General features: G+C 37.9%; 1 long non-coding RNA gene across 1 annotated transcript in view; it reads left to right on the forward strand.

Moving 5' to 3' along the window:
* Positions 1-23,292, forward strand: part of LOC104147508 (uncharacterized) — a 294,392-nt gene that overhangs the window by 96,648 nt on the left and 174,452 nt on the right. Inside the window, exons 12-18 of the long non-coding RNA XR_011141392.1 lie at positions 153-340; positions 2,595-2,762; positions 8,963-9,014; positions 10,991-11,075; positions 12,495-12,606; positions 16,840-17,006; positions 18,669-18,797. This is a non-coding gene — a long non-coding RNA (uncharacterized lncRNA). The remainder of the gene's footprint in view (positions 1-152; positions 341-2,594; positions 2,763-8,962; positions 9,015-10,990; positions 11,076-12,494; positions 12,607-16,839; positions 17,007-18,668; positions 18,798-23,292) is intronic.

Genomic DNA, 23,292 nt, shown 5'->3' on the forward strand with positions numbered 1-23,292 from the left:
GGGCAGCTGCAGACGGTTTACAGCAGGAGGCTGGGAAAGCTGCCATTTCTTTGTTATCTGTCTGCACAGTAGACTTTCTAGGCACTACGTAATGCAAATAAAGTGTTGACTGTGCAATGGGTTGTGTACTGCCTGCCTTGTCTTGCCTGCAGGAGCTGCCACTTGGTGCACACACACTAGAATCCTCTGCCATGCCTTCCTGATGGGGACAATTTTCCTTATCCACTGCATCATGATAAAGGAGGAGCTACTCCAACTGTAGATTTGTGTAGATACCACACCTAAAAGATGATGATGTAGGCGCACTCTTAGGAATGAGAGCCCCTCAAATTTCATTCAGGCAAGTATTCTGTGACCTTCTTTCACGTGCCCTTATGCATCCTCTTCCATAAAATGTAGTTTTTGTTCTGTTTGGTTTTAAACAACAAATAGGAACGTAAAAAACCGCTGTTGATTACTGTTATGACTTGCTTTTCACATGACTTGGCTATTTGACATAATGGTCATTGTGATCAATTTGCAATCAGAAAATACTCACTCATTCTGCAGATTTACTTTCCAGAATGGAATGGCTTTCTTCTGAATAAAGAACCCCATGGATATATTTTGAGTTTTATTCCTTCTCAACTGGAGACTTGTCTTAGACACATTGGTGAGATGCTTTTTCAGATGAATTAAGTTTTGTATGTGATTTTTGTCTCAGGATGGAGACAGTAACCTTTAAGTAATCCTTTAATCAGGGAGCTAATTCAGGTATTTAATGAGTGTTTTTGTATTCATGTGAGCACAGATATTCATAAAGCAGATTAAAATCATGATTGTGAGAACTCGAGATCTGTCCAAAATCCAAATATCAAAATATTATAAAGAGAAAATTAAACTATAACCAAAGAAAATATGAATACGACTGAGCTATTGGTGATATAACCTCACATCTGTCACTGAATCATCACCAATGCTAGGGTGCTAGGAAAAACTTAAGTTTCAAAGTTTCGGAGACTGATTTAGACTGCTTGTCTGCAAACAAGATCTAACTCTTGAATACACTTAAAATTAATAGAAGTGACATGGCACATCCATTCAGAAGCATGTCTTTAAAGGCTCTTGTGCAAGGCTGAAGAAATAGAATCTCTGTTGTAAGAGATGGATGAGGCCTTAGTCCTGAAGAAAACTTGAAAGGCTTTTTGCGGTCAGATGAAGGCTAACCCCTTGGGACTGCACTGATGTTTAGAAATGTTTTGCAGCTGCTTCTAATGGCAATTGCCTCCACCTTTTGCATAGCAGGCTAGGAGTTAAGACACGTGATGGGATGTGTTTTTTTTCAGTGCAAAATTCTGCTCGGAGAGGTGAGCTGAAGAATTCAGCAGCAACAATATCCTATCATGACTGAGTAGGTTTGTGTACTTTCCTCTGATGTATCTGGGCAGACCTGCTGGGGTAGCAGGTTTTCTGCTGCTTTGCTGGATGCAGGCTGTGGAACTCTATTTCAGGACAAATTTGAAACTGTGCTAATCGTACATTTTGTGGGATGCTCTTCCGTTTTACTTTTTGGTGGCCCTTTGAAAATTAGTAAATGACTTAATAGAATTAGATTCAGGGACAAAAGCATCAGAGAACTTGTCACTCTAATCCTTTCCCCTCACTGGAGTTAGGAAAAGTGGTAAAAGTGGTATTCAGATGTGATCTGATTATCCTGATTTATTGTTTAATAAGTTCTGCTGTCTAATTTTTGACAGTCTTGGCTATGCAAATATGCTAATTTAATAGTAATAAAAAAAGCAAAATCCGAGATTACGAAGGCTTTTAATGCTGCGGCTCACACCTTCAGGATAAGGAGCACTGAGATGCTTATGTCAGTTAATCCTTCACTGAGCGCTCAATAGGATGCAAAGTAGGCTCGCAGTACAGTAGCCTGAAAGGAAATTATTTTCTTCATTTATTATTCTGAAAGTGAGTGAGTTGTTTTTCAGCAAGTGTGGGATTCATCTGAAATTTATATACATGGCCCTTTTTTGCATAAAGCAACTTAAATCCTGAATTATTCATAGTTTTCTTATTTCTTTCTGAGGCTGGTTGTCCTGATAGGAAAGCAGCTAGAATTTATTCCACAGGCACTTTCACTTTATGGAGTAATGGGAAGATTGTACTAGTAATTGTAGTTTTACTTATTATACTCATTTATTTAATATTCATCGGAAGAATATTGAAGTCTGGTTTGCTGTTTGACACTGTAGTTGGGTTATGAATTGTAAGCAGGAAAGAGGTCATGTCTATTAATCTGATCTTGCGCCTGGTTCTCTGTTAGCTTTCTGTGAGGAGAAAGGAAGGCTCAGTCACAGTCTGCAGACCTTATGCTTATACAATGCTCATGTCACAGACATGGAAAAAAATACACAAGGATTTCTATAGCTATTATTGGTTGTATCTTGCTATCACAATTGTTATTGTATGTTATTGTTTCATTAATAAAATTGTTACTGTGTTTCTGCCTCAAGTTAACTATAATTTCTCACTCGGAGGACTGTTCTACTTTGTTCTGCTTAAAGTTGGTGTTTTCTTTTTCAAAGTAAAAGAGACTTATTCTTTCTTCTCAGAGAACATAGAGCCAGATCCAAAATGCTTTAAAGAGGAGAAGGAACTCTTTCATTGGTTTCAGCAGACCTTGGATCAGGCTTGTAACAGACAAAACTCTGAATGTGAACAAATCAGCAAAGCGTAAATCCCAACTTCAGTTTGACATCTGAGTCCTATGTTTTTTTTAGGTGAGTTGACTTGTTATAGTCATGAAGTATTGTAGGTTAAACGAAGTCGTTGAAGTGCTTTAAGTTTATGCATATATTTGTGATCTATTTGAATGTTTTAGTATATGCAGAAACAGAATGGCTGATGATGAGTAAGGCAAAGGGCAAGTAATTATACAGTGTCACGTCTCATTGAGTAGAGTTCAGTGAATTTTAATAATTCTTAAATGTGCATTCTGACTGCCCTGCAAAGAACTTATATTCTGTAAAAAATAATCATTTAGCTTAAACGTAAAGGCAAAAGGGCTCCATTCGTGTAACGCTACCCGTGGAAATCAGGTACCGTTTTTACTCTTTGTCAATGTTATTAATATACAGTCTTTGATTAGGTGCGCCAAGAATTGATGCTGAGACCGCAAATAATTCCTGAATATCCACTCAGCATGAGAAGCTTAAAAGATGGAAACCATATGTGAATTTCTGTAGTAAAATTTTAACCCTAAAATAGACAAAACTTTTTGAAGGCCAGCTCTTTTTATCTGGAGTTAATGTGACCTCATGACATCATAGGCTGGATCCATTAGGGGAGTGAACTGGCAAGACTGTTGAAACTGGTGTGGATGTGCTCAAGCATGCCATCTGAGACTCCAAGACTTAAGCTGCATAAAAGAATGAGATTTCTTTGACACGATCACTATTCTGTTTACTCCCTACAGAAGAAAATGCTTTTTGATGAAGGAAATGTTGAAAGGCAGAACAAAGACCCATATCTCTTGATTGTTATGGGTGAACAGGATTAGTAGATAAACATCAGCCTTTACTCGTTTGATGAAAGAAGGTGAAGTGCACTGTTCGTTACTTAATAAAGCCCAATAGACTTTTTCAAGAAGTTTTCAAGGCTGTTTCCCGAGGAGCTGTAAGTCCTCCAGAACAGACAGGTAGGGAAAATTTCTCACAGAGAAAATAGGTCTTCTTAAGAAAACAGGCTGAACGTGCACTAGATTACTTGCATTCTGCCAGTTTGCTATCCTAATTCACATCTTCCCACTGAGGTGCGTGTTTGGTTATGGCAGTTAGTGACTGCCTGTTTTTAAAATGGAATACATTTATTATACCTCGTATGTTAGTGGAAATGCTTCCTTTATTGGCATTTGGGAATTTTCTCCCTTTACTTTCTGATTTATCAGCTGTATTATTGCTTGTATGGTCTTTATTATGCATCCAGAAAGATTTTTCCAGAACCTTTTTCCTTAAGAATCACAGACAGAAGATGCATGAGGCTTAATTTTCGACCCGGAATTTACTTTAAAATTTTTAAGCACCTTTCTTCTCATTTCATAGCTCCTGGCAGCTCTTGAATAGTTGCAGAGGGAAAACAAACACAATAACTGATCTAAGTTGGATACATGTGCGTCATCTTACACTATGTACTGAAGGAACTAGAGGCTCAGAAAACCAGCCGAATACTTTTCCCAGGAAACCTTCAGAATATGTGACAGCAGGACTTAGATTTGACGTTTATTCACTCAACTTTGAGATTCAGATGACCCTTAAAAGCCTCTGACTCACTGGCTTTTGTGTCTTTGGGCCCTATTTTTTTAGATGTTCCAGTGTAACCCTGCAGTTTCTCATTCTAACTCCTTCCTGGTGTCTATGCATATGTCTTTGCCACTAGAAGGAAATATTCCAGCAGTGATGCCCTTGGGTCCTTGTGCATATGGAGAGATTGCATGTGCGAAGTATTATATAACCACTCAGAAGAGTTTCATCTTTTTCTGCAGATTTATGTAGTCACACAATTACTCTAGTGTATGCTTTCTACTCTCCCACATGGTCCTCAGGGCATAGTCCTCCCCAGTGGGTAATTCCTCAGTTTTTACTAAGGAAAAGGCTGAAGCGAAGTTATTTGTAAAAGATGATAGAAAGGATTGGTGTCAGAGCAATGCTTAAAACTTTGGATAGCTTGTCACTCAGATTGACAGATGCAGCCTCTCCTCATAGAAATCAGACTGGAAGTTATGCTGAACATACTGTCAAAATGGCACAGCCTCTGTCTTTGATGTTGCTTGTTGATGAGGGCTGGGAGAAGAACTCAGGGTCATGAGGGGTGCTTCTATATGAGTAGTGTGAGCAAGAGGGTTTTTTTGGGGGTGTGAATTTGCATTGTGCCTGTACTAGACTTGCTGTATGTAGTGGAGTGCAGCAGTGGTTTTCCTCCTGCTGGAACCAAGTCTGAAGGCACGTAGCGGGATGCCGTTCTGGCTACCCTGCTTGCAGTGTAGAGGAAGGCCCTCCAGCAGTGAGCACCCTCTGTGCATGCACGGTGTGCACCTAGGACTGGCAGCTGCTGTGAACCTCATTGTGGGTACAGAGGCAGTGTGGGCGTGTGGTTTGGAACCATAATGGATTGCAGCGCATCAAACCTCAGTCCTTCCTTCTTCCTGCCTCACCACTCGATAGTGTAAACGCACCCAGTATCCTGGATTTTTCAGGTGTTGATTTCAGATTATGTGGCCAAAAGTGTATTCTTAAAGTAAGGTACAACTATTTGAAAAGTTACTTCACTCAAATGATAGAAATCTTTCTTCTCTGTTTTTCATATTGCGACCGAATTCCTTTAGGACTTGGAATGCTGTAAGTTTGCATGTTCTCTTCTAGGAACCTTAAGTAGAAGAAACCGAGACTGATTTTTTTGAAATAACTGCTTGATCAAATATTTGCAGTGATAGTCTTCGGGACAAATAAGGAAAACATCCCTTATCTTTCAACACTGTGATAACATTGTTTTCATTTATGACTACTTTATGTGATAGATTTCTTCCGCAATACTAACTAATTTAACAAGACATTCAGATAGCTCCATAGAATAAGCTTTATTCATCTTCTAGATCAATATATCAGGCTTTATTCCTCAGGTATGTCTATGTATATGCATCTGATCCCAGACAAAGGGGCCCAGACAAACATGCATCTTCCATCCATCCATTTTGATTAAAATAGCCTTACTTCTGTATTTTGCTCTGTTCCATGCCGTATTTAATAGACAACAGAAAATTTCAAAACTACCAGGAGTAAGACGAGGAAGCTTTGTCTGACAGTTTTGTAGCTTTTCTCATGTCAGGTTCCACCCTGAGTGACCTGTTAGCATTTCTTCAGTTTGCTGTGCCTCCGTAGGACCATCACAGAAGTGAAATGGTGCTGCGTGGTGTCAGGCACATTGTTCTAAATGAATTGCCCCGCTGGGTTTTGCCAGAGCATTTTCTTACAGTGAGGCACTAATGACGTAGCTTTGGGGACAACTGTATATTGAGAGAGAAAAAAAGAGAAGGGGATTCAAGGAATTGAGAGCTAATAGGGTGTGGGAGGGGGTGATAGAATCTAATGGGATCCTTCCACTCTGTAATATGCATCATTTCTGAAGAACAAGAGAAGAACGCCCTTAGCGCTTTCCCACTTGCAGAGCATTGATTACTCCACTTGTAACCAGTCAGCAAGGTGAGGAAATACCCTCTGGCACTTTCTAGTGTTTCCCACGTTCCAATTTTTTCTTGATATTTTATTCTCTTTGCTATCTTCCACAATCCCGCTGGCTTACGTTTTGTTTTCTTATCCTCGTCATCCGTGCTCATCTCATCTTCGTTCAGCCTGTTATTTAATTTTGCACGCTCCCTCCTCCCTGATACTGTGTCCAATTTCTTCAGTATTCCTTCTGTCTCAGCCTTCTATTCCTGTCTTTTGAATGCTATGCTCTGCAAAGAGGTACACTTGCACTTCCTGGATGTGGCTCAGTATGAATGTTAAGTTGAAAGCATCCTTTTGAAAACCTTTGCAGCTATAGATCTGCCAACTTTTTCTCTTGTGGTAGGGATTGTGAGCACTACACAAGCCTTTGAAGAAATTTCACACCCAAACACCTTGCTGCAGCAAGGTTATTGAAAATAACTCACGTAATGGGTCATTAACGTTGATCGTCTCTGAGAAGAGATGAGTGAGATTAGAAGTAATGCAATCAAGCAATCTGTGCAAGAAAAGAAGATGCAAGAGCATGAAAGAAGATGCAAGAGCATGAAATTAACAGTATCATCAACAGAAGAAAATCTACTTCAGTGATTTTAGGGTTAATCTGGAAAGAAAGCAAGATAACAATAATTTGCACAAGCTGTGAAGTATTGTTGGTTTCTCTTTAATTAAAATTCTTGTAGTGAATATGAAGCTATGGAAGCATATGAGATTTGATAACCTTAGAACGTTAGTCCTTTGTTTACTCACAGAACAGGAACATCATGACACAGCAAGTTTTCTGCTTATCTCCTTTATTTTCCCTCACACAATGTTTAGAGGCCAGCTCATTTCCTCTGCCTTTCCATGGACAGATTCTATCTATGGAACAAAAGGGTGGAGAAGGGCGGTATTTCCCATATATCTGCCTCGACAGCTAACAAGGCTGCCAAGTCCTAGGAAGGTGGGAATTACAATTATTTTCTTTGCCCTGAGCCTGTGGGCTTTGCTGCTGTGTGCCAGGATAATCAAGAGATGAGAGATTTTTGGGTATGAAGATTCTTGAGCATCATTTCTGAGATACCTTTTAGAGGCCCGATTCTTCGAAAATGCTGGATATCTGCCTTTTCAGGGCATCTTATGCTGTGTACCTTGGAACATTCCCAGTGGCTTCACCAGTGGTAGATTCACCTTACGTCATATTACTAGTCAGAGCTAATTGGCAAAAGTGAGGTAGGACAGCCTGATGACGGTTTGAACCTTTTCATATGAATCCCCATAATCTGAGGATTGTTATGTTAAGGATTGATTTATTTTTAGGACTTAAACTCTGCCTTTTATTTTTATAGCACTCTTGAATAAAGGCATGTAGTTTATCTTCTCAAAACAACAATTTGAGTTCTGAATTTAAGCTTTTAAGTAAACAAAGGAATAAAAAAAGGAAATTAGTTTTGCAGTTGGAGACAGATCTTGTATTTTGGTAGTTATACTCTTCTGGCATTTTAAAGCTCCCGTAGCTTTGCTTATCTGCTGAACTACATCCAGGAAACAGAAACAAAAAGTACTTTCTAGATAGCCTGTTAATAGGTGAACAAACATCAGAAGGGAAAGGAAAGATTATGTCTACTTCTATTCTTTTGCATTGATTATGCTTTCTGTCAAATCAGTAGTAAGAAGAAATTCCTGGTGATATTGGTTTGGTTATCAGCTATATACCTGTGATTATATGCAGTTCTGTGAAAGGCATCTTCAGCTACAGAAAGCTCAGTAGAGGACTGGCCTTTATAAAATGCAAATGTTTGTGCCTGTGTGCATGCACATGGATGTGTGTATGGGAAAAAAATACTTACTCTTTAAAGTAAACGCATTTCAAATCTGTTCTCCTAATGCTGTCTTACCAATGAAATTATAATCCACAAGACAGAAGCCAAAACACTTTAATAATTAATTCTCATGTAAGTCTTTCCTCTTAGGAATAGACATTGAGACTGTAGGGAAGCAGGTTAAACTTGCATAGTGATACCCTCTCAAAATCACAGCATCTGCTGTATTTTGAAAACAAGCTATTATAAAATTAAGTGACATGTTAAAACTGAAGTCTGTCAAAATGTTTTTCTTTGATTACATTCATGAATTACCACAAAAGAGTTCATATTATTTTTTTCACTTCGGTATTTCAAAGGAGTTTTTAGACATTTAGATGCATATCTTGTGCTTTTAATTATAGTTAGAGTGAGATGAAAAGGCATGTGCATTTGTATGTATGGTTTTTTGTGGTGCCAATTTTAAGAGATAAAAGTGGCTCCTGAAGAGGCATTTCAGGTTTAAGTACTTTGCTGAATCAATTCTTTGCAAGTAGTTTATCTTTTCCAAAGGGGTAAAAAAAAAAATGCTGGCTTTGTGCTAATGAAAGCTAGACATTTGATTAACAGGTTTTCAAGGGAGTAAAATGTTAATGTTTTTCTGTAGCTTTATTGAGGTATAAAGTCTGAGCTAACCTGTTATAACTGCAACACAAAATTAGAGGGTTTTTTAGCTGCATTTATTCCTTTTAAATACTCTGAAGATGATCTGTCTTCATTCAGTAAAACTGGTTAGTATTATGGAGGAAAAATAAATATCTGTATTACAATATATAAACACTTATGCATATACAAATGAGATTAATTGTAGATTATGACAGTGGAGCAGCTGATCTGAATGTCCTCTTATATTTTATCTAGGTCAAAAACTGCTTTTCCTGCGTTGAGAGAGCATCAGCATCTCCAATATGCAGTTAGTGTTTTCCATTTTTTCTTCTTCTTTTTTCTGGATATTTGAGTATGTTTAAGTGTGACTAGTTCAGCCGCATTTTTTTGCGGGACTGCCAGGCTGCAGACCTGAGAACTGAAACTTTTGTACAAACATTTATTATGTAATAAGCTCTTAGGAACTGAGTCTATTTAAAAAGTTTTTGTTTTTAATGTGGTGTAGCATTACTTTTGAATATTGTATGAATATCTCTGCATTAGATGCATTAGAACAAAACTGAGAACATTTTGTGTAGTTTATCAGCTACAGAATATGTTCTAATTTTTATTAAACATACTTATTAAACACTTTATTGCAGAATAAAACTGTCCTTATGGTGTAGCCTGTCTATACCTATTGTATCTGTGACAAAAATCCTCAAAGGATTGTTTAGATCAGCATATTCTCTTTGGATGTAAAGGAACTGTCTATACCAAAAAATAAATTGTTTCCCACTGTTTGAAATATTTTTTTCCTCCTCTGCGGAAGTTCAAACATGCATATACAGACAGAGCACTCATTTGAGCCTGAGTCCGTCTCCTGAAATTTTGGGTCTCTTTCCACGTCGTGGTGATGGAAACCTTTCACGTTACATTCTGCCAACCTGCAGGCATACATGCAGTCTCTGCACGGCTCTGTTCTGAAGTTGTCTAGTCGATGTTGCCTGTCCCAAAGGGTGTGTGGGGAGAGGGCAGCGAGAGCAGTCTAAAACCAGTGGAGAGACAGAAAAGGAGGGTAATAATTAATGTTTGTAGCTCTATTCTTGTCCATACCCCCATCGCACATTAGGCCATTTAACCTTTAAGAAATGTTGACTACTGATAGTCACCTTTCCTGATAGACAAGGGCTGTTTTTATCTCCCAGAGATGCTCGGCTTTTAGGAACTTGCTGTCTGTTTCATGAGGGCAGTGAGGAACCAAAGTCTCAGTGGGCAGTAGTGGTCAGGCTCTTAGTGCAGTGGTATGTAGAAGTGCCAGAGTTAGCTCAAAACTGTCCTTTGTACTGGACTCAGTAGTGATTTCTGCATGTCAACATTTGAGCTAACTGTCCTAAAAAGAAGCTGCTTCTAGGTTCTGTGGTTGTGCAGCTCTTCTGCTTCCAAAACCCAGACTAGTGCTTTGGAGACCAATGTCTGGGGACTTTGGCAGATGGACGTTGGTGATTTAGTGGTAGTAGTTTCAAGTTCTGCTGTCCCTACTTCTGCATTCCCCTCCTGTGCCAGAGGTTACTGCTTCAGCAGAATGAGTTGTGCACTAACACTTCTGCGACTGCAGTTCAGAGCTCAGCCTTTTAATTGATGCTATGTGGGTGAACTTTGGTGGCAGCATTGCAGGTATGTACCCCGCTATGCTCTGGTGCGGGGGCAGTCGTTCCCTGCAAACGGGTGAGATGAACAGCTGGGAACCTCATGTCTTTTGAAAGTGGTACTCACCAACTTGAGCTGCTTAGGTGAAAGACTTTTCACAATATGTTTCTCAAAGTGACGATAATCACAGTATTTCTTGTGTACTCACTATTGATATTTTGTGGGTTAATAAGGAATAAAAGAAAAGAAGTGGAAAGAAAAAAGGATGGGAGCAGGAGAGGAAATGGTGTGCTGATAAGGGCAGGTGCAGATGTTGACAAAGAGGTGATGTAATCACACTTTCATAAGTGACGTTTATGGATTATGAAATATCTGCAGAAAATCTCAGAAAAATAATTGAACCAGACATCTTCCAGTTCTGGTGATGTGTGTGCAAAGGATCGAATGCCTTGTGGTTTATGCAAAAATAACGGTATACTCCGTTGTATAACACAGCTCTCATGATGAGCTGACTTTCAAATTATACAGCATGTGCCCTTTTGATACATAGCTATGCAGACTAAGAGTTTTTTGTTGTTCAGAATTTCAAATTTCCGGTATGGATTTCTTCCCATCCTTGTCCCTGTCTAATTCATGTCCTCTTTTCCCCCATAGAGACATATTCCTTATTAAATAAGATACAAGACCCAGAAAGATTCACATATGCCTAGCTCCTTGGAGAGGATGAAATAAGAATAAGGTAAGTGGGAGGATTTCTTTATCAAACTGAGTAACAGCCAGACTCAAATTAGCAGTTGGAAATTTTCTAGACACTTGCTGCTGTGAGTTGTTGGCAGTCTGCACTGACTAGCTCCCTGGTCACGGCCAATAGTGGCAGCAGGAATTTGAGAACGCTTGGCATGAACAAAATAAAGAATATCCCAAACCAATTACTAGAGAAAAATGGAAAAGTGCTTAAGCCTTTTCCATCTGCATTCTTTCTGACTTGCTTTCTTCATTTCTCATTTCCATTTTATTTTATAGAAAACAAATTTCCCTTCCCCTCTCTTCTTAAAATTGTAAGTAGTCCTAAAGTCATAATTATGCTTCTTTTAAATGCCTCTGGACAAATATCGTAGATTTCTTTGGGCATCAAATACACTTATTGTCGAATTTAGTCTGTAGGAGCGGATAGGTTTTTATAATAGCTGCTTTACTGATGACACAAACTTGATTTTTTTTTTCTGTGCTAATTGTATTTCAGCACAGCTTGTTAGCCAAAAGGAGTACTGTTTCTCAACGTTTTCAAGAACTGTAATCTATTTCTTATTTACTAAGAGACGATTACAGCAAAATGATAGGTCTTGAATATTGTCCTACATGCAGTAAATTTTTACGAGGGAACTGTGGAGCAATGCACAAGCTTTTGTGAAGGCTCTGGGTTGAGTTCCTTTGTTCTCAGCCATTCCTAGTTTCCTGAATACATTTAAAAACATAGTACATATCGTCACCCTCATCTAGGCTTAGAAAATGCATGCACTTCTGTCCCAGAGTTTTAATCTGACATAAAAAGCATCTTTTGTCCTTCATAGACATAATAGCAGGAACTCTTTTTAATGCTTTTCCCTGCTAGGGTGTCCAGCGTTACACTGGGAATGTAGGAAAGCCATCTGCTAACCTGTCCTTGTGATGCCACTGATGACACAGGCCCCTTTTCTGAGGCAGATTATGCTGCCTGGTTGTTACGCCTATAAATGCTCCCTCCATCTTCCCTTGGCCCAGTTTTGTTTGATGACGCTATTCAGGCAGAGATCCTTTTGCCCCGGCAATGCTGGGAAATGCAAGTGTCCAAATTTGTGGAGCCTTAGTTACCTACGTGATGACATCTTAGGAGAAGCCCACAGGCCTGCCTGGGCTCTGAGGATAGTGCAGGGAAGAAACTGTGCAGAGTGCACAGCTGGCAAGGTCTGGAGCAGTAAGTACAGTTGCTTACTACTGCTTGCTCTGACTCAGTATATCGTTCAGAGTAACGTATATTCACACCTTTATAAATGCTAAAGCTGGCTTTGCTGTTTTACCCAAGGAAGTGGTTTAGCCATGTACTCTGACATTTTTCTTCTTTACCAACTGATCCTCCCAAGACTCTTTTTTTTTTTTTTTTTTCCTGCTTTTCTCTCAGCTCTTTAAAATCTATTCATTTCTCCTGGGTGATCGGATTCCTAGAATGGAGTATAAATGAAATTGCAGCTGGGTGTTCAGAACCTGAACCATTTTATACATTTTCAAAAGCTGTAAGTATTTACCATCTTCCATTGACCTGCGGATTGCTGATCTTGCTGCACTTAACTAGAAGCTGACTATCAGCTTCTTGTTTCACGCATAGATGATTGTAGATCAGTCAGTATAGGCTTACTTGGAGCCAAAGCCATGTGGCTTGCTTATTTATTTATTTAATGTGTCTGTTTTCAGTTTTTCAGTCTTAGATTTAGAAGAATGTAGGGCTGTGGAAATAAGTTTCTGTTTCTAAATATCCCCAAAGTTTACCAAACCGGGGAAGAGAGAATGTCAAACGCAGTAAAACTTTTTGTGAGGTGAATTGGAACAAATGGAAAGTATAACTCTGTTGAATGGCACCAGATAATAAGTTATAAAACAAGGTGAATACAAGGGCTTGTAACTGAGTATCCGATGATCGTACCGAGGTCGCAACTGTGGTGGAACAATAAAGAGAAAAAATTAGTATTCTGTATTTTAAATGGCTCCCATGCCCTTATGCTGGTTACTGATATTTTAACTAGGAAGAACAGCAAATGACCAGCAATTCAAGTTAAGGAACATACAAAAGGTCACAGTAGTAAAATTTACTGCCATCTTTCAGAGATTAAATGAGGCACTGAAACGCTGGCACCTCTTTCCTGTGGCACAGATTTAAAAAAAAAAAAAAAAAAAAAAAGAAAAAAAAAACACCACCCACCACGCAGGCTATACCTTTCATGCTTCTGTTTGAGGCAGACAATGCAAGCTTATTTGATATTCACCTTCTAATCATGCACTTATCAGTGGCTCTTTTTACAATAAAAATTTTAGTTAAGTTTCAACTGTCTGTCCTACAAACTAAGAAACTGCTAACTAAAGACAAAGGCATAGGGAAGTTGCTTACATTTCAAGATATTCATGAACAAAAAGCTAGAGAAATCTGGGACTAGAAGGTTGACATAGGTAGAATAGCGTTGAGTAGGTAAATACTCCCGTGGTTCCCACGGGTTATTAAAAAGCATATGCTTTTGTGAACTGACAGTCTGGGTCCTGTGAGTTTGTGTTATTAAGCAGAAGAGGCCTTGGGAAGGGAAGGGAAGGGGAGCTCAGATGACTCTCTTCCCCAGGCTCAGCTGCCTGCTGCTGAGGCAAGCTTGATTTTATTCAGTCTGTGCATGGGCTTGGAGCTCTGGGAAGGAAATCTTTGGAAGCCTGCCTCACTCAACAAAAATAAGGTGCCACCACAAAGGTGAGGGGGCATCTCATAATCGTTTCCTATATTTTATGATGTTAACACTTTTCCTATAATGATCTGAGAATTGCAGACATGATAATAATGTTTTGGACTAAAGGAAAATGCATCTCATCTATGAAATTCCTATTTTATCTGGGTTTTGATAATGTGATTCAGTAAAAACAACCTTTTCTGGAAAATAAAGCCTTACTCTGAACAACAGGATCATTATGTCAAGCATTTCTTACAAAGCTGAAGTATAGCAATTAGCAATGAAATGAAAAAAAGAACGTGAATGCTCTTATCTGCTTCCATGGGCTATCAGCAAAGGATTTGAAAAGGCACAAACTACTGAACTGCAGATTCTTAGAATAAGTGACTTGAACATTTCTATGTGACAAAAGAATGTAATTTTTTTTGTTCCCTGCAGATATTCCCCCAACTCAGATTGCCAGTGGCAACTAAAAGAAATATTTAGCACGTGGGCAGATTTGTAGCTGCTTCCCTAGATAAATAGCTGCTGTGGAGAGAAAGTCTGAAGAACTGTTTAAAACTTCCCTTTCTGATTCTACAGACATAAGTGATGTTAAGAAACTTAATTTGAAATGAAAAATCTTGCTGCATATTTTGCAATTGTCCGTACTCTGTGAGAGTAAAGCTATTTAACTTGATCACAACAGGCCTGAACGTTGTAATTATGTGTGGCTGAAAATTAGGCAAACAGCAATAAGGCAAGCTTTAAATGCTTTAAGTGGTAGCACTGTTTAGAATCTTGCTTCTCCTGCTGAAAATGTCCACATCCTATTGAAAAGCAGAAAATGTAAATGATACTGGAGTTTCTGGTTGTGTGATGACTCCTAGGATGACAACAAGGAGCAGTGTGTTCATTCTTTCTCTGTATCATTTAAGAAAATAGTAATGGCTCTGGGCCAGTTCACATAGGATAAGAGTCCAAACTTTAATAGTCACCAAAAGGAAAGGATGTAAGAATGAAGAAAGCCTATAGTGAAACCTTCTGTGACTACTATCCCTGCCTCCAGCAATTTGCCTTTTGGCATATGAACATATGCTTTTAGCACTTTAACATATGAAAAAGAGTTCCAGATGTTAACTGTACACAGTCTGAAGTATGTTTGTGCCTTGTCTTGAACCTGTAATATGTAATAAGATTACTAAAATTAACAATTTTAGTAATAGCTGATTAGCCATTATCTCAGGCTGGTGGTATAAATGAGAAACCAATGTTTGGGACTGTGCTCACTTACCTAAGTAGTTTTCCTCAGTGTTCTTAAAAAGAATGTGTAGAAAGAGAGATCATTTGTAAGAATTATGTTGCGATGAGGAGACCACTTGTGGCACCTCTACCATGTGATCTTTCTATAAATTACACATTCTGGACCTGATGCATTAACAGGTCTGTTGGAGTCTTTCTGCCAAGGCAGTGAAATAGTTGTTATTAATAACAGAGAAAATAAAATCAAGGGAACTTCAGAAATTCTTCCAAGATACAGATTAAAACAAATTGTCAGACAGTTGTTGAAATTTCTTTTTCAGATCTGTGATTTTTATTTATTTATTTATTTATTTATTTGAAGATCTGTTTTTAGATGTCTAAATTTCAGTACTGCTTTTACTGAGAAGGCTAATATGTTCCAGGTAACCACCTAGAAATCCTCATTTAATTTGTCCCTACCACTTAATTTGTCCCTACTACTGGTCCTGGTTTCTTTTTCGGGTCAGACTATCTGCCATTCTACCCTCTGTGATAGAACCAAAGACAAGATACTATTTTAAAGGTATTCATTGCTCTGGGATTAAGTGATGGTGCTTAACTTTTTAAGGAGACAAACGGGAAATTCCCAACTATAGTGTCATAATAAAACCATTTTTCTTGTTTTTACTGCAGGTCTAGCCTTTACTGTTGTACATGTTAGAGAGCCTTTGTGCATACGGACATGAAGCTATTTCTTACCTGATTCAATCTGACAAAGTTGAAACATCGTTATCATCTAGGGTCCAAACTGTATCACAACAGAAGTGGAGTTTATTGGTATGCCAGGCAAAAGATAGTAGCTTAGCACTGAACAGCACAAAGCAGTATTTGAAATATCAGAAGTTCAGCATATTTTATTTCTTTAACTAGCTAACTTTACTATGCCCTATATATCTGTCTGTCTATAAACTAAACAGGAAATGGCTTGAGATGTTAAACCGACCAAATTGGACCTAAGTACATATGGTCCATATTAGGGATGTTGTCTGGGAGCCCAGAGAATACAGATTAGTTCTTGTTACTTTTATTACAGATGAACCAGAAGATTTTGGATAAAAATAAGAATTAAAAAAATGCTCATTTTTAATTTAGAAAGAGGTGTGCATTTTAAAATATGCTCATTCACAGGAGGGATAGGAGGGAAAAAAAAAAGAAGACAAGAGAAGTTTGATTTGGTCCTGTCTAAATTTTATGGTTTTGAAGGCAATGATTCATGAAATGTTTTGTGGTAAGTCTGATTTAGAATAGGATATTCTTCAGCATCTTACAGGTGGCTCAGTCATTTCCTAATGAAGACAGTCCTTGGGTAGGATTGAAATTTTCTTGGTTATTTTGAAAAGAAATTTACTGGTCATTCATTTTAATTAATAAATGTCATGGATAATAATGTATCAGCAAGGAAACCTGGGCAGGTACTTGTGAATTCCTTCAATTCAAGGATTTCTCATTCAGACTTCATCTCTGTCTCGCCCTGTGCATGTTAGGATTACAACATTGTACTGCTTTTTATTTCTGATTATTGTTATTGTTGTAAAACAGGGTCTCTGAAAGAGAAGATAGAACAGGTAGGTCTCATTAAAAATTACGCTTTGGGCAATCGAGCCCCAAAAAAGAATAGAAAGAAAGAAGCAAGGAGGGGGAAAAAGTGGAAAAGCCAAATTCAGGGCCCATAATATAACTAGTGCCTCTTAGTGTGGAATGAAAATCAAAGTTAACGTTTTAACTGATGTTCCATTTTGTTTTCTGTTCTTCTTCCTGCAGTTTTGATCTTTCTCATCAAGACATGAAATACGGTCCACCTCTGTCACTCTGTAACCGTGATAGCTGAGGGATGGTGTCTTTTTAACCAAAAATAGCAAATAGATTGTTTTTATATATCATTGGAGCTGCAATAATCCATTAACTACTGAAGCTGTTAACCTTGAACAGTAAGTTCAATGCATAATTTGGTGACGTTCCATCCTGTACTTCACGAAGTTCAATAATACTGAATCATTTGTCTCTGAAAACATGTAGAGGCCACAGAGTTCAGTACATAGACAATATTACAAGGAACAGGTGTAATCCTAGCATAAAAATGTGGAGCATAAAATGATTGTAACACATTGTAAGCCAGCTGCTGAAATATCCACAAACATTTGCAAGGAAACATCTGTTGCTGTCCTTTTGAGCTATCGGAATTGTTCAACTGAAGCAGCTAGGTCACTGTAGACAAACAGAAGTATTCTTTCTGCTGGTTTTGGAAATGGCAGGCAAAAGCTTTGTTTGTTTATTTGAGAGGAGGAAGGAGTAGGAGATTTGGGGAGCAGTTGAGGTGCAAACTGTTTACTGTCCATAATGGAAATCTCCTTTTCATCTTATTCAGAATGGTTTAAGTGAAAAAGAAATACTTGTCAGCAAAACCCTTTTTCTGAACTGTCTAATGATTAAATGGCTACATTTTGTTGATTGCCAATTGTACTCCCTTAGTTTGTTATTTTGAGCTATCAAAACATTAATTTAGGGAGCACCTATTCTTTTTTTCATATACTAGTTTATTTTCATTTGCTTCAATAGGTGTCTTAGACTGCCATCATTTCATAAAAGGTAAGTTACAAGTCCAAGGCACCAGTCGATAATTCCTGTGTTATAAACATGTGTTTTCGGATTGAGTTTTGAGGCATTTAGCTTAAGCTAGATGTTTTGGAAAGGTATGGATTTTACTCTGACTTGTATGAATTTTATGGTAATGCTTATATCAACAGGAAAAAAAAAGTAAATTTAAAGTTTTAATAGTCATATTAACTTGGTCATCATGTGCATGTGTTAAACTATTCTGATTGTTCTTGATAACAACGATGTATGGGTGCTTAAACTGTTTTTTTTTTTTTTAAAAAGAAAAAAGGATATTTTATTCCTTAAGCTGCTTTTTTTCCTGTTTTCATCAGAAAAAAATGATTGCAGTGTCTGTACAGGTGGTGGTAACACTGTAGTTACAGATGTCAATTACAGAGGGTTTCTTCTTCAAGCATTTACAGAAATACTAGTTTTCCATCTTAGCTGGAATAAAACTAGTGGATGGGCATAACAAAGTGAAGAGAACACATGTTATTTTCTCCCATGTGCTCACTGAGTTTTCTGGAGCAGCTGGAGGAAAAACTAATTCAGACCGTAGGTATATGAGCCTTCCTGAAGTGGAAGGTAACACATGAAAGAAAATAATAATGCCTGGTCAGATTTTTGGATACTAAATGATGTGGAGATGAGATAGAGAATGGAAGGCAGAGGACTTCATTTTTATTTCTACCAAAGATAGATTTAGACAAAATCGAGGCTGCTTGGTCTGAACTGTTTTCCATGAATGTGGCCTGAAGGCATAGGGTTAAATGAATATCAAAACCCTCAGCTAGAAATGGTGTGAGTTATCTGTTAGTATATTAAGTAAATCTTGTAGCCTAAGAGAAGTCTACAGGACTAACTTAGGTGTACATGTGCAGTGTACATGTACATTGAAAAATATGTATTTTTTTCGTTATGTTTCCCAACCAAGAATGATTGTTATCTGTGCTTAAATTAAAAAATATATATATCTTTGTTTGCTTTCATCTTAGCCTGGCCTGTGTTAAGAGTGATTTCAGGACAACTGATGAGCCCAGAGTGTTCCAATTCTTCAAGCAGTGATTCTAAATACCATTTTCTAGAGATGACCAGCCCTCCCTCTTCCTCAGGACAACCAAAAGGTAGGAAAGGCTGTCTTCGCTTAGCTCCTCAACTCACCCATGAAATTGATAGTTTAGGGGTACATAAGAGTTTTTTTTAATGACAATAACAAAACAACAACAAAAAACCCTTTTCGCACTCACTGTTAGCCAGGAAAGTTCTTTGTACGTCTTAAGATACATATCTAGGAGCACATGGGCAAACTCTGAAGGCTGCAGGATAACATTTAATAGAGAGTTCACTGAAAAGAACGAAAACTGGAGAACGCTCCTCCACTGTGCCCTGGCATACATGTTCTTTGTATTTCCTGCTCCCTCTGCAGGGCTTTTCAAAGGAAAGAAGTAAATTGACACACAGGAAAACTAGCATGAGGGAGTTGCTAGAGGACACAAATGGATCTATTGATAGTTTGATTTAAATCAGAAAATTAAATCCTAATTTACTTTCCAGAACTTAATATTAAATCCAGCTGGAATTTTTCTGGCAGAACGGTAGTGCATTGAAAAATGTTAATTTAACAGATATGTATTTTATGTGAATTCATCAATATTTGAAGGGAAGATGGACAAGTGAGCCAGCTGGCTGGAAACAAGGAAGTCCAGCTACGTGGCTCAGCAGCTCTGTGGCTATCCAGAACTCCGAGCTCCCCAGCTAGTGGCTGCGCAGGCTGTCCAGAGCTGCAAGCTGCCAGGCGTGCTAGCTGCCTGGCTGGTGGGGAGGATGTGTGGTTATGAAATGATGATTTTATTGAACCCGGATTTTCTTTGTCTGAGGAATTCTTTTGGATGTAAAAACAGTAGTTGCCTAATCAAAACAGAGTAAAATTAAATCCACGTGTAAAAACTGGTAGATTAAAGCCAAGCAGAAAAATACAAGGAACATAAAAATAAGTGATAACTTCAATTAGAAATACCTTTAATAGGTATGATGAATTTTGTTCATTTTGGCAGTGTACTTTTCTGGTGTCAGGAAAATTCTTGTGGCTAAGACCGTGATATCTTTAAAGGAACTGCAGTTATTAGAAAAGGTATTACTCAAACGCGTATCTAATACCATTGAAATCAATACAATTAGTCAGTCTTACAACATCTGCATATATTTCAGTGCTTTCTTTTGTTCAGGTCAGGGAATACAAATGAAATAACAGATGTAAGTGATGCATGAAAAAAAGATGCTAAGTCTTGGAAGCTGAAACCTGTAGGATACACAGGAAAGCCTTTGAGAAAGGAACACAAGGTTTATTATGTTATTTTTATTGTATTGTTTTGTCTCAATATAAATTCACATGCCTTATAGTGAAAATTTGGAAAAGGAAAAAGTGGAATTCACTCAATACTGGCTACAATTTCCCAACATTGCATATAAAATACATAGTTAAAATGGATTGCACTGTGCTGTGTTTGATACATCTTTGAAATTGAATATATATGCCTATATTTTGTTTTAAAATAGATATATGTATGCTTTTTCTGCTGGAATAGCTTTCAGAGGAAATGTACATGTTCTTGTTTAAATATACAAATTAGATTCTGGGTCCATTCAATTTTAAGAAATTAGTGCTGCTCTAGTAGTCATAGAAACTACAGATAAGAACATACTGTTGAGTATAACCATCTGCAGAAAATCTGAATGTGAACACAGTTTTCTAATATTGCTACCTACATAGGAAGTTAACAGAGGGAAGTTTTCAGGAAAAAAAAATTTATCAATTATAAATTATCCGTTATAGCAGGGCAACAGGGCAGCAATTATTAGGACATAAGTAAAAGACCACTCTGCATTTGCTGTCTATCCTTTTGCAAATGAATATTGAAATATATTATCTGACATCAGCAAAAAACTCTATTTGGAACACACTACCCTTTATGCTCTACAAACCAAAGGGGAAAAAGAGAGTTGCAAATACTCTTCTACAATTAGATGAAAACTTCTGTAATGAGCATATAGCCTTATCTTGAGCTCGCTGAAGTATACAAATCAGATATTCTATGTTGTGTACCTATGTGGACTCTAAGAAGGCACTAGTGTCTGTGTAAAATATGTAAACAGGTATATATCAAATTTGTACTTGTAAATACTGCAACTACAGATACTAATGAAGTAATTGCATATGAAATTAATAATCACATGTTTGTGTAGAATTACCTGATCTGATTTGCATGCTTGACTGTGGAGAATTATGTATATGAGTAAAGCTTACTAAATAATTCATTGCTAATCCTATAGCTAACTAATTTAACATCATTTTTCTCTTTTTCAATGTATGTAGGAATGCAATAGTCTCTCGAAATTGTAGTCTTTCCGTATTACTTAACAGCATTTAGGAATAAGTTCTTGTTTGCAAGCTCTTCAGTTCATAGTAAATATTACTCATTCAATATTTGCATAGTGATGGTTAGTTCTACGTGGTCACTTTTTCTGGTATTTTCATATGATTAATATAGTGCTTGAGTACAGAGCTATAGTATGACTACAAGCTTTAGAAAGTAACTAACTTTTCACAAATAGATCTCTCTACTGGTTTGCACAAATATTTGCAGAAATTGGGCAGGAAGATTCAAACATGGTCAAATTTTCACTTTCATTTTTATTAAGTATTTGTAGGCTTTCTTAAGTTGAGTACGACCTAAGTGTCTAAATACATGCCTACCAAGTTCCTAAAATATCGAGAAGCTAGTCAAAATTCTCTTCTTTCCATAATCTTATTTCTCAGGGTGATCTTCAAACTGTCATTTAAAAACAAGGCTTTAATAACAAGTAAAGCTGCAATTTTAGAGAGCTGTTAATGACAACTCACAGTCAGAAAATACTGCAGTGTAGCATGACTTGCGTTACAGGATCAGGGTAGTGTTCCTATGGTAGAACACAAAGGGAATTTGTGCAGGAGGTGGATCCAAAGGGCTGCTTTATAGTACGTTTACCCAAGTTGCGGTTGTCAGGGCCCTGAGCACACCCATAGGCCTTAACTGCCCTGACCAGTCTCATCTGGAGCTTCTGCCCACAGGCTCCAGAGCTGCATTTGAGCATAGAGCTTTGCCTGAGCCATGCTGTCGCTTGACCCTGACCTGCTGCCTGGACTCTCTGGATGGATGTTGGACCTGACTCGCTACCTTGCAAGTGTAAAGCGTCTAGCAAAGATCTGTGGCTTTGCTGACTTGTATAAAGTGTTCTGTGTTCTGACAGGAATGTCTCCTTGCCTCTAAATCAGAGCCTCTCATGTCCTGGAAGGTCAAAATAGTTGGCACTAGAGTGGGGAACTAAAGATCAAAAGCCTGATTATTGGCTCTAGTGTGTATTTAAAGGGAAATTATCTCTAGAAGAAACTATCTTTTTGTTTAGTTTAACAGCAGAATTTGGTTTCTGATAAATACTTAGCTCCCAGTAAGGTCCGCAGTATTCTGGGGGACCCACTACTATAAACTGGGCAATAACTGGCATCTAATGACACTGCAGAGACTGCAGCAAAGTTATTAATAGGTTGTGGGGTTGGCAACTGGGGCTTGTCAGTAAAAGGGAAACCTATGTGAGACACTTTCTTTCACTTTGCCAGTGAATTATGTGGAAGGGCCCTTCCACATCTATATTTACTACATGTTTCAGAATCTTGGGGCAAAACGAAAACAATACTAAGTACCATGAAGGATTACATTTCTGTTTCCAGAGGGCTTGAAGTGTAAACTTACCAAGCAGTATGGTACGCAGTCTATCAACTTTTGAAAATAGTAGCAGGAATTTTAATACGTATCTGGGTTATTTGCAAAATTTTCATAACCAGGAAATATCTAGAAATAGAATTCAGTGCTAGGCAAACAAGTGGCAGGGCTATGACTTCTCCCTCTCGTTTTGATGATTCATGAAATGAGAACTGTATATACTTTTCATCTCGGCAATCTCTCTATATATTTATTTCAGAGCTTATCTAATTAGAAGAAATATGTTCCCGGTCATCTTTTAAAACTGATCTAGAACACAGAGTAGTCATCTTTTCAGGGATTCAGACACTCCCCATAGGTTAGAACTGTTAGTATGACAGGCAAGGGCTACCTCTGTACCAGCAAGATCATGTGCTCAGGCATACTTGCATTTACCAGTGAAGATACAGCCAAGGGTCAGCTGCTTCTGATGGTTTGCTCTTTTGTCAACGGTTTTAAATTCAGCTGTGATTCCTGTACGTGGTGGTCTGAGAGCAGTTAGGTCTTTACAGATGAAAGTGTTGTGAAAAATACTAATAGATTATTGACCACAGTAGTCTCTACTACTGAAGTATCTATTTTCACGGCTGGCAAAAAGCGATGCAGCGCGTAGACCTTAGCGTCCTTAAGAGGGCTTGGATGGGATGACTTTGTACTACTCCAAGTCCACAACAGGTTGATATATGCTGGAAAGGATTTGAATCCCCAGTCTCTATATAATATTTTTATATAACAGTTGCTGTAATTACAGTAAATTTCCATAATTAATAGTGAAAAAACATATTATGTTGTTAGCATGGAGCATCTTTTTGACAAAAGAGGT

This window comes from Struthio camelus, chromosome 5 (genome assembly GCF_040807025.1).
Source record: "Struthio camelus isolate bStrCam1 chromosome 5, bStrCam1.hap1, whole genome shotgun sequence".
NCBI classification, from domain to species: Eukaryota; Metazoa; Chordata; class Aves; order Struthioniformes; family Struthionidae; genus Struthio; species Struthio camelus.